The sequence below is a fragment of the Arachis ipaensis genome, chromosome B01, assembly GCF_000816755.2.
Source record: "Arachis ipaensis cultivar K30076 chromosome B01, Araip1.1, whole genome shotgun sequence".
NCBI lineage: Eukaryota > Viridiplantae > Streptophyta > Magnoliopsida > Fabales > Fabaceae > Arachis > Arachis ipaensis.
Window position 1 is genome coordinate 87,184,034 of NC_029785.2, and position 12,910 is coordinate 87,196,943.

Below are 12,910 nucleotides of genomic sequence, written 5' to 3' on the forward strand. Positions count from 1 at the left end.
GATTGAAATCCAATTCTCATCACATCTGATAAGGATAACAAGGACAGAATTTCCGGTTCTCATACCTTGCCAAGAGTTTATTTTACAGTTATTTATTTATTTTTATTGCTTTGAAAATATACCTGTGCACATTGCCCAAACTCCAAATTTCTCAAAACCCCCAATTTACAATCTTCGTAACCAATAATAAGAACATACCTCCCTGCAATTCCTTGAGAAGATGACCCGAGGTTCAAATACTCGGTTATCAATTTTAAAAGGGATTTGTTACTTGTGACAACCAAAACGTTTGTACGAAGGGATTTTTGTTGGTTTAGATACTATATCTACAACGCGACTGTTTTTATGACATTCTTTACTAGCAAAAATCCTAACGTCACCCTTCTTGTTCAAAAGATGTCCTGATGGGATGATTAGAAGGTGTGTCCCTGAAACTGAGATGAGAGACATATTGTGGCACTGTCATAGTTCAGCTTATGGTGGACATTTTCGGCCAAAAATAACAGCTGCCAAAGTATTTCAAAGTGGTTTTTATTGGCCAACCATATTCAAAGATGCCAGAGAATTTGTGAATTAATGCAATGAATGTCAAAGAGCTGGAAGACTAACAAGGAGAAATGAAATGCCTCAAAACTATATTCTGGAAGTAGAGTTATTTGATCTTTGGGGCATAGATTTTATGGGACCATTTCCCCCATCATGCTCTTTCAAGTACATACTGGTAGCAGTGGAATATGTCTCCAAGTGGGTAGAGGCAATAGCAACAACTACTTGTGATTCACCAATTGTTCTTCAATTTCTTAAGAGACACATCTTCACTAGATATGGGGTACCTAAAGGCCTCATTAGTGATGGTGGTAGCCACTTTTGCAACAGACAGATGGAAAAGCTGCTCCACAAATATGGAGTAATTCACAAAGTGACCACACCATATTACCCTCAGACTAATGGCCAGGCAGAATTGGCAAACAGAGAGCTAAAGAAAATTCTAGAGAAGACAGTGGGGATCACAAGGAAAGACTGCGCAAGAAAATTGGATGATGCTCTATACAGAACAGCATTCAAAACTCCAATTGGGAAGTCACCATTTCAGCTAATCTATGGCAAATCGTGTCACGTTCCTGTGGAGCTTGAACACAAAGCTTTATGGGCCACTAAGCTCCTCAATCTTGATTCTCAAGCAGTAGGAGAGAGAAGGTTGTTGCAACTCAATGAACTGGATGAATTCAGAATGGAAGCTTATGAGAATTCTAAGATATACAAGGAGAGAGCTAAAAAGTGGCATGACAAGAAAATCTTGAAAAGAGAGTTCAAACCAGGACAACAAGTACTCTTATATAACTCCAGGCTCAAGGTCTTTCCTGGCAAATGCAAGTCCAAATGGAATGGCGCTTACTTGGTGACAAAGGTTCTCCCTTATGGGAGTCTTGAACTTCTGAATGAAGCTAGAAAGGACACATTCACAGCAAATGGTCACAGAACCAAGCACTACCTGGGAGGACCCTGGAACAAAGAGGAAAGCATTCATGAGCTGGGATGAACAAGGATGAATGACGTCAAGCTAATGACGATAAACAAGTGCTTGTTGGGAGGCAACCCAATCGGAGGTAGTTTTTTTTTTACATAGCTATTTCAATAAAAATTCAAGAGTTCCCTTGTATTGCAAGGAATTAAGTTTGGTTTTGCACACCAAAAAGAGTATAAAAAGGGTAAATGTTTAATTTTATGTTTGGTGTCCCACCAAGATTTGATAGAAAGACACTATAACCCTTTGAAGGACATCAGGAGTCATAAATTCCAAAGCAATCAGGGAATTTCTTGACAGCTGCTTGAATTTCTTTTACTGGTTTACTTAATAAAATCATAGAGTTTCATGCATATGAGTAATCTTACTATGGACAGTAGCAAGGGACTAAGTTTGGTGTTCCCACACCAAAGTAAGTTCAAAAACCCACAACAGTTCATGCATGCTAACCATTTTCTTAAGTGCTTGAGGAACAAGCAACTTCCAATGATTGTGCAGGGAAGCATTTGACCTCTTGAAGGAATCATACAGCATCACCAAAAGGAATACAGAAGTTATAGATGATGATGACAAAAGGAAAGCTGGAAGACACTCCCAAGAGGTTGTATTGTCACTTAATTCCTTTTGCTTTGAAATGTTCTAAATTGGAAGTTTCTATATACCATGCTGATTAGTCTGAATTCTGATGTCTGCTAAATATTCTAGTATAGGTGCTTGTTTTCATTTTCATCTGCTTAAATATGTGTCTTGTACCCCTTCTGCATAATAAAAGAAAAGGTTAAAACAAAAGCTGTAAAAGTCCAATATGCTAGACATTAGAAAAAGGATCAGTGGTGGTAATTGTTTGATTAGTTAGTAAGCTCAGTTATAAAAGCTACAGGGTACAATGTTTCTTTCAAGTGTAAACTTAGTTGCTACTATGAATCTTTTATGAATAAATGTCCTTGGAAAAAAAAAGTAAGAAAGAAAGAAAGAAAAGCCAAGAATTGGCAACAAACAAATAAAAGAGAAAAAGAATAGAAGCTAGACACCAATAGCTTGGACCTTAAGACATATGCCTGTGGTGTCTTTGTACTGGGATCTGCTTGGATGATTAGGTTCTAAGGAGTGTTTCAACACTTGGTAACTTGGGTTAACTAACCCGGGATAATCAACCAAAAGTCCATTATCAAGAGCAACCTAGTTACAAGACATTTAGTAACCTAAAGAGGTGCTGGGCACCAATGTCTTAAGAAGAATTGTGAGCCAAGTGTTTGTAGTGAATAGGTGTTGATTGAAAATTAAGCTAAGAAGCTGAAGCAACACTTGACACTGAGCTACAATTGATAAATAAGTTTCTAAAGCAAAGGAAGAAGGAAAATCTCACAAGGACTAATACAGAATAAGGTTTTGTAGCAGCAACTCTAGTTAACACTTAAAGGGGGCATTTTGCACTTGGAAGTTAACAATAATTGAGCTGCATTTTGTCTGCATACAACCCCATGAGCCAAATTCAATTACTCACTAATAAGGACATTGCTAGTTTCACAAGCATTTTTCTCTTGTTTTCTTAGGTTTTATACACTTTCTTGCATAGTAGGTAGGTGTTTGGATTGAGATTTCATGCATTGCCTAAGTTTATTGAACATGGTTGTTTATGTGCTTTTTCATAAGGTTTTATGCTAATTTTTGCTTGATGATATGCATGATGCAAACACCTTGTGATTATAGCCAACTTTGATGAAATTGTTTACTTGATTTTATGAGAAATGAGGCAAGAAAGAAGTAAGAAAGAAGAAGAAGAAACAGAGCAAAGAGTATTGAAGAAGAGAGGAAGATGCAACGTTGGTAGCAACGTTGATCCATCAACGTTAAAGGTAACGTTTTTGTAGAGAAGAAATGGGTGCCAACGTTGAGGGCAACGTTGGCGATCCAACGTTACTGATAAACCCATATTTTATGATATATTTTGTGCCCAATTTAAGTGACTTATTCAATCCTTCACCCACTTATTCATGTTAATTGCATGGTTTTATTTTCCCTTCCTTATTATGTGATATATCTGAAAAACATGTTTCCTATGCTTTAAGAATAATTATTTTAATTACCCTTTATTACCATTCGATGCCGTGATTTGTGTGTTGAGTAGTTTCAGATCTTCTAAGGCATGAATGACTTAAAGGATGGAAAGAAAACATACAAAAATGGAAGGAAAGCACAAAATGGAGTTTTTGAAGAAACTGGCAGCGACGCGAACGCGTGGGCGACGTGGCCGCATGCCTGGCGCGAAAAGACAGCGACGCGAACGCGTGACTGACGCGATCGTGCACCACGAGCATAACGCAGATGACGCAGACGCATGACCGAAGCGAACGCGTGATAAGGAAAACTCCAGATGACGCGACAGCATGACCCACGCGGACGCGTGACAGAGGCCACGCACCAGAAATTACAGAAAATGCTCCCAGCGATTTCTGAAGCCCTTTCTGGCCCAAATCCAAGTCCAGAAAGCACAGATCAGAGGTTATGAAGTGGGGGAATGCATCCATTTAGGGAGAGTCTCCAATTATTTCACTTTTCATGATTTATATGTAGTTTTTAGGGAGAGGTTCTATCCTCTCTCTCTTAGGATTAGGATTTAGGATTTTTCTCGCTTTCATGATTGCCCCTTTCTATCAGGTTCAACATTCCTTTTTATTAATTATTTTCTCAATTTAATTTATGAAATTTTATATGTTACAGATTATTCTTTTAATTAATGTTATTTGAGGTATTTCAGTTTATGATTGCTCTCTTTTATTTATGTTACTGTTACTTCCAATCTGAAGATATTTTTATTCGAGTAGATTTACTTTTCCCCTTTTGGTCTTGATTAAGAAATCAGTAACTCAGGAGTTATCAAACTCAACGTGATCGATAATTGTTATCTTTGCTAATTGAATTGAACTTCAATAATTCCAGTCCTTTCTTAGGAATTGACTAGAACCTGAAGATTAGACTAATCAATCCACTTGACCTTCCCTTGCTTTAGTAAAGGCTAACTAAGTGGGATTAAGACTCAATTCTCATCACCATTGATAAGGATAATTAGGACAGGACTTCCAATTTCTCATACCTTACCAAAAGTTTATTTTACAGTCATTTACTTATTTTAATTGCAATTTAAATTACTTGCTCCATACATTCAAAACCCCAATTTACAATCTTCATAACCAATAATAAGAACATACTTCCCTGCAGTTCCTTGAGAAGACGACCCGAGGTTTAAATACTTCGGTTATCAATTTATTTAGGGGTTTGTTACTTGTGACAACCAAAACGTTTGTACGAAGGGATTTCTGTCGGTTTAGAAACTATATCTACAACGCAACTATTTTTATAAAATTCTTTACCAGCAAAAATCCTAACGTCAAAATGGCGCCGTTGCCGGGGAATTGCAAACGTGTGCCTTATTATTGGTTATTGTAAATATGTGCTTTTTACTTGTTTATTTATTTTTATTTTTGTTTTTATTTTTGCTTTTTCATAAATTCAGTGGTTATTGGTTTTTATTTAGTTATTAAAATTTTTTTTTTCAAAAATTTGTTCTTAGTGTTCATCTTGATCTTCAAGTTGTTCTTCGTGTTCATCTTGACCTTCAAGTTGTTCTTAGTTATTCTGTTCGTTTTGATCTAAAAATTTTAAGTTTAGTGTCATTTTATTATTTTTCTCTTTCCTCATTTAATTCAAAAATATCTTTTTTCTTTATTTTAATTGAATTTTCAAAATTTGCAAAAAAAAAAAATTCACATTTTTATTTTAAAATTTTTATCTTATCTTATCTTATTTCAAAAATCAAATTTCAAAAGTCAAATTTAAAAATTTTCAAAATTCAAATTTCAAAATTTAAAATTCAAATTTCAAAATTCAAATTTCAAAATTTCAAATTTCAAATTTCAAAATTTAATTTTCAAATTCAAAATTTAAATAACCTTTTAATTTAAAATTTGTTTCACCCTCTCAACGTAGCTTTGAACCACCACACTCACAAGTTCCTTTTCACCATTCACCACCATATGATCCTTATTTACCCCAATCCCAATCCGATTACTCCCAAACACCCCCATTTCCCTATGTACCATGTCCAAATCCATCACCTCCAGAATCACAGGCTCACCTCAAGAAAATAGTAGATTAACTTCAAACAAACCTTCATCAACTAGAGCAAGAAATAAGTGAATTAACTTCTAGACGTTCGGGCATTCAAGGACCTCCCACAACCCCATGTGGACAATCTAATGAAGAGCGTAGCATGAAGGAGATACTAGAAACTCCAGTGGACAAAATAGAGCGTAACTTCGTACTGGAACAAGTAGAGGACGCTGTCATTATAAATGAAGAAGAGTTGGTTGAAGACTTAGGAGACGCTGAACTTTTATGGGAATCCAGAGTTGTGGAGAATTCTGTCAAGGACGTTACAATTGATGCTAAGGAGGATATTGCACAACCCCCAAGGCAAGTCTTTTATGAAGAACTAGACGGAATAATCCATGAAGCAAATCTCCTTGATGATGATAGTCACAAGTCAAGTTCTCCTAGTAATGAACTTGCATCCGCAAGTGAATTCTCTGAGATTGAAGAACCTTATCCAAGTGAATATGAAGAAGATGCGGAGGTAGACTTCTCTCAACCTCCAGCTTACGACTTGAGTGATGAGGAAGACATAGAAGACTTTGATCAGGACGATGTTGAATTTGAAGAATTCTGCAAGGAAGTGGAGAAATTCACAGAAGAGCATAAGGGAGTAGAACTTACAGAACCACTGGAAACACCTACCCCAAGGCCATTACCACCTAATACAAGCTTCAAGTGGGTACAATCATTAACCTTTATCTTTACTTTTCCATATGAATACGGTTTGCTTGAAACAGATGGCCAGCTTAGAGCTCTCTGCGGCTTTAAGATTAAGAGGAAAATGGCTCGCACTAAGAGCTGGTGCACAAGGTTCAATAAGGTTCCACGCTTCAACTCGAAGTGCACGGATTGGCATCATGTTCAATCGAATGGATCTCAGAAAACGTTTGGTTATCTTGGTGAGAATCTAATTTCTAAACCGCCTGGATGGAAAAATATAGATCAAGACGAAGGCGGATTTAAAAGCAAAGTTTGGGATCCTGGAATCTATTCTGACATTTGTCATCCCAGGAGCCTGAGAATCTGTTTGAAGCTGCTCAGAAGCTTTACATGCCTAGTTTGGGACCCCGGAGGCTGTTGGCATTCCAAACATTGGTGGAGATTTCTGGATGAGTTTAAGCATAAGCCACCATAACAAGAAGCTCATCCAATGTCCAACTTAAGGACTTTAACTAAAAGTGCTAGGTGGGAGACAACCCACCATGGTATGGTCGTTTCTTTTTCAGTTTTATTTCGTATTATTTATTCTTTTTCAATTGAACCTGAATATTATTCATTAGCATTGCATACTGCATAATTGCATAATTGCATATAAAAAAAAGGATGAGAGAACTTTTGCGTGGTCTAGAAATTTGTGGATAAATCCTCGTTGCAAGTATAGTTTCTAAACCTTCAAAAGTCCTTTCATACAAATGTTTTGGTTGTCACAAGTAACAAACTCCTTTAAAATTGATAATTGAGTATTTAAACCTCAGGTCGTCTTCTCAAGGAATTGCAGGGAGGTATGTTCTTATTATTGGTTATGAGTTTGTAAATTGGGGTTTTGGAAGTAAGGAAGGAATATGTTGAATGACAAGTAAAATAAAATAATAATAATAAAATGTCTTGGCAAGGTATAAGAATTAGAATTCCTATCCTAGGTATCCTTATCAGGTGTGAAGAGAATTGGGTTTTAATCCCACTTGGTCACCCTTTACTAAACAAAGGAGGGTTAAGTGGACTGATTAGCTTGATTCTCAAGTCCTAGTCAACTCCTGTGGAGAGACTAGCTTTTAGAGCAATCCTAGCCCAATCAGAATCTGCCAATTTCAATCACTTGCTGAATTTGATGAATCAAGTACTACCAATCACTTGACCAAAGCCAAAAGGGAGAAAAATATCTAAATTAAATTAAAAGCATCAATATAAATAAAGCAAAGCAAAATTAAATCTAAAAATACCTCGAATTACATTAACAAAAGAAATTAAATCTGACATGGACATTCATAAATTAAATTGAGAAAATAAATAAAAAGAACATTGAACCTGGGATTGAAAGTCACTCCTAAAATTAAGAGAAATCCTAAATCCTAATTCTAAGAGAGAGGAGAGAACCTTTCTCTCTAAAAACTACATCTACTCCTAAAATTGTGAATATGAAAGCTTATTATGAATGGATGCAATCCCTCTACTTTATAGCCTCTAATCTGTGTTTTCTGGGCCGAGAACTGGGTCAGAAACAGCCCAGAAATTGCTGGTTGTGAAATCTGCCATGCTGGTTTTTTCGTCACTGCGACGCGGCCGCATGGAGCACGCGGTCGCATCGCCTAGAGTCAGAGCAATTATGGCATATTATATATCAAATCGAAGCCCCGGACATTAGCTTTCCAATGCAACTAGAACCGCATCATTTGGATCTCTGTAGCTCAAGTTATAGCCGTTTGAGTGCAGAGAGGTCAGGCTGGACAGCTTAGCAACTTCTTCAACTTCTTGTATTCCTTCCACTTTTGCATGCTTCCTTTCCATCCTCTGAGCCATTCCTGCCCTGTAATCTCTGAAATCACTTAACACACATATCAAGGCATCTAATGGTAATAATAGAGGATTAATAATAAGCAAATATAAGATCAAAGAAGCATGTTTTCAATCAAAGTACATAATTAGGAAGGCAAATGTAAAACCATGCAAATAGTATGAATAAGTGGGTAAAGAGTTGATAAAAACCACTCAATTGAGTACAAGATAAACTATAAAATAGTGGTTTATCAACCTCCCTACACTTAAACATTAGCATGTCCTCATGCTAAGCTCAAGAGAAGCTATAAAGATGAAGAGGAATGATATGATATGAAACCTATCTATATGAATGCAACTACATGCAAAATGTTTCTACCTACTCAGTTAAAAGTAAACAAATCTTTCAAGAAGAAATATGAACTGGATTTCACTAATTCAAATCATGAAAATGAAGTACATATAGACTTGCATAAAGAAAATAGCTCGTGAAAGCAGGGAACAAGGGATTAAGCATCGAACCCTCACTAGTAGTGTATACACTCTAATCACTCAAGTGTTTAAGGTTCGATTCTCTCAATTCTCTACTAACCTTGCTTTCTAAGGCTTGCTCTTCATCTAACAATCAACATAAATTTAATACACAGATACACATATCAAGAGGTCTTTTAAGGGTTGTAATGGGGTTAGGGTCAAGGTAGGATTGTATTTGGCCAAGTGGACTAAAATCTGAATCCTTAATTAACTTAAACTTTCCACCTAACTTTAGACAATCCATGTAATCATAATACCACATCTAACTATTCATTAACTATATTTTCCACATATTCATGCATCCGATTTTGAGTACAGTACATATGTATTGCTTTCATCATTTACTTTGGGGCATTTTGTCCTCTTTTTCTTATTTGCTCTTTTTCTTTTCTTTTTCTCTTTTTCTTCTTTTTCTTCTTTTTTTCTTCTCTTTTCTCTCTTTTTTTCTTTATATTATATTTTTATTTTCTTTTGTTTTTCTCAATGCATATGATTAAATTATTGAATGCATGAACATGTCCTAAACATTTCTTTCACATTTTCAGAAAATTCTAACATACTCAATTCTCAAACCAAATGTTTCCAAAGCCAATTTCTCCACACTTAAATCATAAGTGCTCTCACTAGTCTAAACTAACCAAGGATTCAAATTAAGGACATTATTGTTTTTCGCTTAGAGTTAATGATGTGCTAAAGTAAAGAACAAAGGGGGTATAATAGGCTCAAAATTGGTTTGCAAGGAATAATGAAAGGGTAAGGCCATATGGGTATGTAAGCTCAGTGAAAAAAAGGCCTCAATCATGTAAGTGCATGCATACATCAAACCATGGAAATATAGATTTAAGCAAGACAAAGATCACAATTTTAGAGAGAAAAATACACACTAAAAATAAAATATTGGTTGGTAAAATGCAACCAATTCAAATAGGCTCAAAAATCTCACAGGTTTTGTGTGTTCGAGCTCTAAACCATGTTACAAAATAGTATCTCTTCAAACAAGTGTAACAAAAATTTTATTCAAATTTGTGAAATGCTATAAAAAGTTTCTTGAAAAAGAAAATATTTCTTCAACTAAGTGGTAAAATATGCACAAAATTAAACAAATAATCAAACATGAAAATGCAACAATGAACAAACAAATAAAATAAAAATTTTGGTGTTGAGTCAGGAAATAACTAACCCATGGAGATCGGTATCGACCTCCCCACACTTAAAGATTGCACCGTCCTCAGTGCATGCTAAGATCTGCAAGTGGACGGGTTGCTTCAACTGATGCTTTTCTTCAAGCATTGTGAAGATGGACTTGTTTGTCTCCCCTTTTAGAAGTTTCTCCCTTTTTTCGTCTCCGGTGGCCAGCCTGAAAGAAGAGAAAAAAGAAGAACAGTAACCCAGAAATAAAGATAAAATAAAATATGGTTGGGTTAATGCCAGATAATGAGGGTCTCAATTACATGGTAGCTACAACATGCAAATGAGAAAATAATAGAAGTACATGGCAAATCAAGAGTGCAAAAATTTGCAAAAATAGGGAAGAGAGTGTGGGTAAGGAGAGATATAAAAATTCATGTCAATGTAAAAGTAATACAGGTATAAAAGATTGGCATTGATATAAATAATATTATCTAACCAGAATAAAACAAGTCTCTAAGCACCTAAAATAATTCAAGAGAAGATGCAACAGTGAAATAAGAAAATTTTAACACCAAAGGAAAAATAATTAATTTAGAAAAGAAAATAAAAATATGCATAAAATTAAGATGCAATGAATGAAATATGTAAACAAATTAAGTAAAATAAAAGATAAGAAGAATGAGAAGGGAGAGAAGGGAAGAAGAAGTAAGTAAGAAAGGAGGGAGGAAAAATTAGGATTGGGGGAGAAAAGATAAGATATTTGGCAAATTAGGATAAGCTGTGCGGCGCAAGCGACGCGGTCGCGTCGGTCACGTGGTCGCGTGACCCGTTTAATGCTACTGGTGCGAGGGTAGCCTCACTCTCGCAAAACTCTCTATTCAAAAATCATTAATTGCCAAATATTGGGTGACGCGGTCGCGTGGTTGACGCGATCGCGTGAGTGGCCATCATGGGGATATGACGCGGACGCGTGAGCCATGCGTCCGCGTGGGAAGGCATGTGCGATCAGCACCAGTCCAGCACCACTCTCGCACAACTTTCGGTCATGCACCCTTTCTTACGTCGATTTCCAGGTCACGCGGCCGCATGGGTGACGCGGTCGCGTGGGAGGCCAAAGTTCCCACCTGACGCGGACGCGTCAGCAACGCGGCCACGTGGGGTCAAATTATGCTACAGGCGCGCCTCCAGCCACGCTCTCGCGTGACTTTCTATTCGTTTTCTTTTCTTCCCATTGCACTGGTGACGCTGCCGCGTCGCGTGCGTGCTTTTTTTTTTGTTAAATCTGAAAATATGCAGAATGCAGTGTTAATATGAATGTTATGAGTAATTCTAGGTTCAATGAAATAAAATAAAATAAAACTCAAAAACAAACAAAATGAAATAAAATTAAAACTGAAAAGGGAACGATCATACCATGGTGGGTTGTCTCCCACCTAGCACTTTTAGTTAAAGTCCTTAAGTTGGACATTTGGTGAGCTCCCTGTTATGGTGGCTTGTGCTTGTATTCGTCCAGGAATCTCCACCAATGTTTGTGATTCCAATGGCCTCCGGGGTCCCAAACTAGGCGCAGAAAGCCTTCAAGTAAGTTAAAGAAAGTGACTAGGCCCCAAGAGTGTTGATTGTTGGAATGAATTCCGGGGTCCCAAACCTTGCTTTTGCACCCGTCTTCAAGTTGATTATCATGATTCCATCCGGGTGGTTAAGCTTTAGAATTCTCACTGAAGCGTCCAAACAACTTCCTAGACCCATTCAATTGAGCTTTACACCAACCTTTGCGTTTAAACTTAAAGCTTCCAACCATAATGAACCTTGCAGGACAATTCTTACCACTGACCATCTTCCTCTTACTCTTAATGCCACAAAGAGCTCTAAGTTGACCATCTGTCTCCAGTAGCCCATATTCAAGTGGAATTAGAAAGCTAAGGGATATGAATTTTATCCACTTGAATGTTGTGAAGGATGATGGCAACTTAGGGGGAGGGGTCTCCAATAACTTCGGCAAGGTGATTTCCAGCTCCACTCCCTTGTGCTCTTCTCTGACAACTTCCACCTCTTTGCAAGTTTTTTCAATATTAACCTCTTCCTCTTGGTAGCTTTCTTCCAATTCAATCTCTTTTTCATTGCTCACCAAGGGCATGTAAGGAGGCTCTGTGACTGGACTTTCCAATGGAGGTACAACATCTCTGAAGTCTACAACCACTTCTTCCTTTTTAATAATTGCTGCTTTGTCCAGTTGTTTAAGTATAAAATCGTACTCATCCTCGATGATTTTCTTTCCATGACAACTCCTTTCAACTACTCTTTCATCTTCAAGGGTCTCTCCTACCTTTACCCGTAGGGCCTCTTCTAGCTCTTTATGAAGTATGGATTCGCGAAGATGATTCCTTCTTTCCTGTTCCATATCAATAGCATAATTGGGATCATCTTGCTCTTGGATTGATGGATGCGGGTGCCCTTCCATGGAGGGTGGTGATGGGATGAAAAGATCATTATGTGGTTGAAAAGGAAGTGCACTAGAGCTTGAGGGTTGAATATTGGAGGTAGAGGGTTGGTTCATGCGGGATATAACATTTTGGAGTGTAGAGGTGAGACCAATGATGTTAGAGATGAGTGTATTGTTATCCAATGGAGGTTGGGATAGATCTATGTATGGTTCATTTGGTTCATAGGGTGGTTGTTATGGTGGATGTGGGTTAGGGTCATATGGTGGTGTTTGGTGGTAAGGGGCTTGTGAGTATGGTGGTCCAGAGTTATTTTGAGGAGAGGGTTTATAGGCATATGGTGGTGGTTGTTGATAGTCCATTGGAGGTGGTTGTTGCCGTAAGGGTTGATCAAATCCTTGTGGCTCCTCCCATCTTTGATTGTTCCAACCTTGATGCCTGTTCTCCTTGTAATTTCCTATTCCTGCAACATAATTGTAACCAGACTCATAGCCAAAGGGGTAAGAGTTCATAGTAGCAAATAAAAATTAAAAACGAAAATAAAAATAAATTTAAAATAAAAGGTTACTTAAATTTTGAATTTGAAAATTAAATTTTGAAATTTTAAATTTGAAATTTTAAATTTTTGAAATTT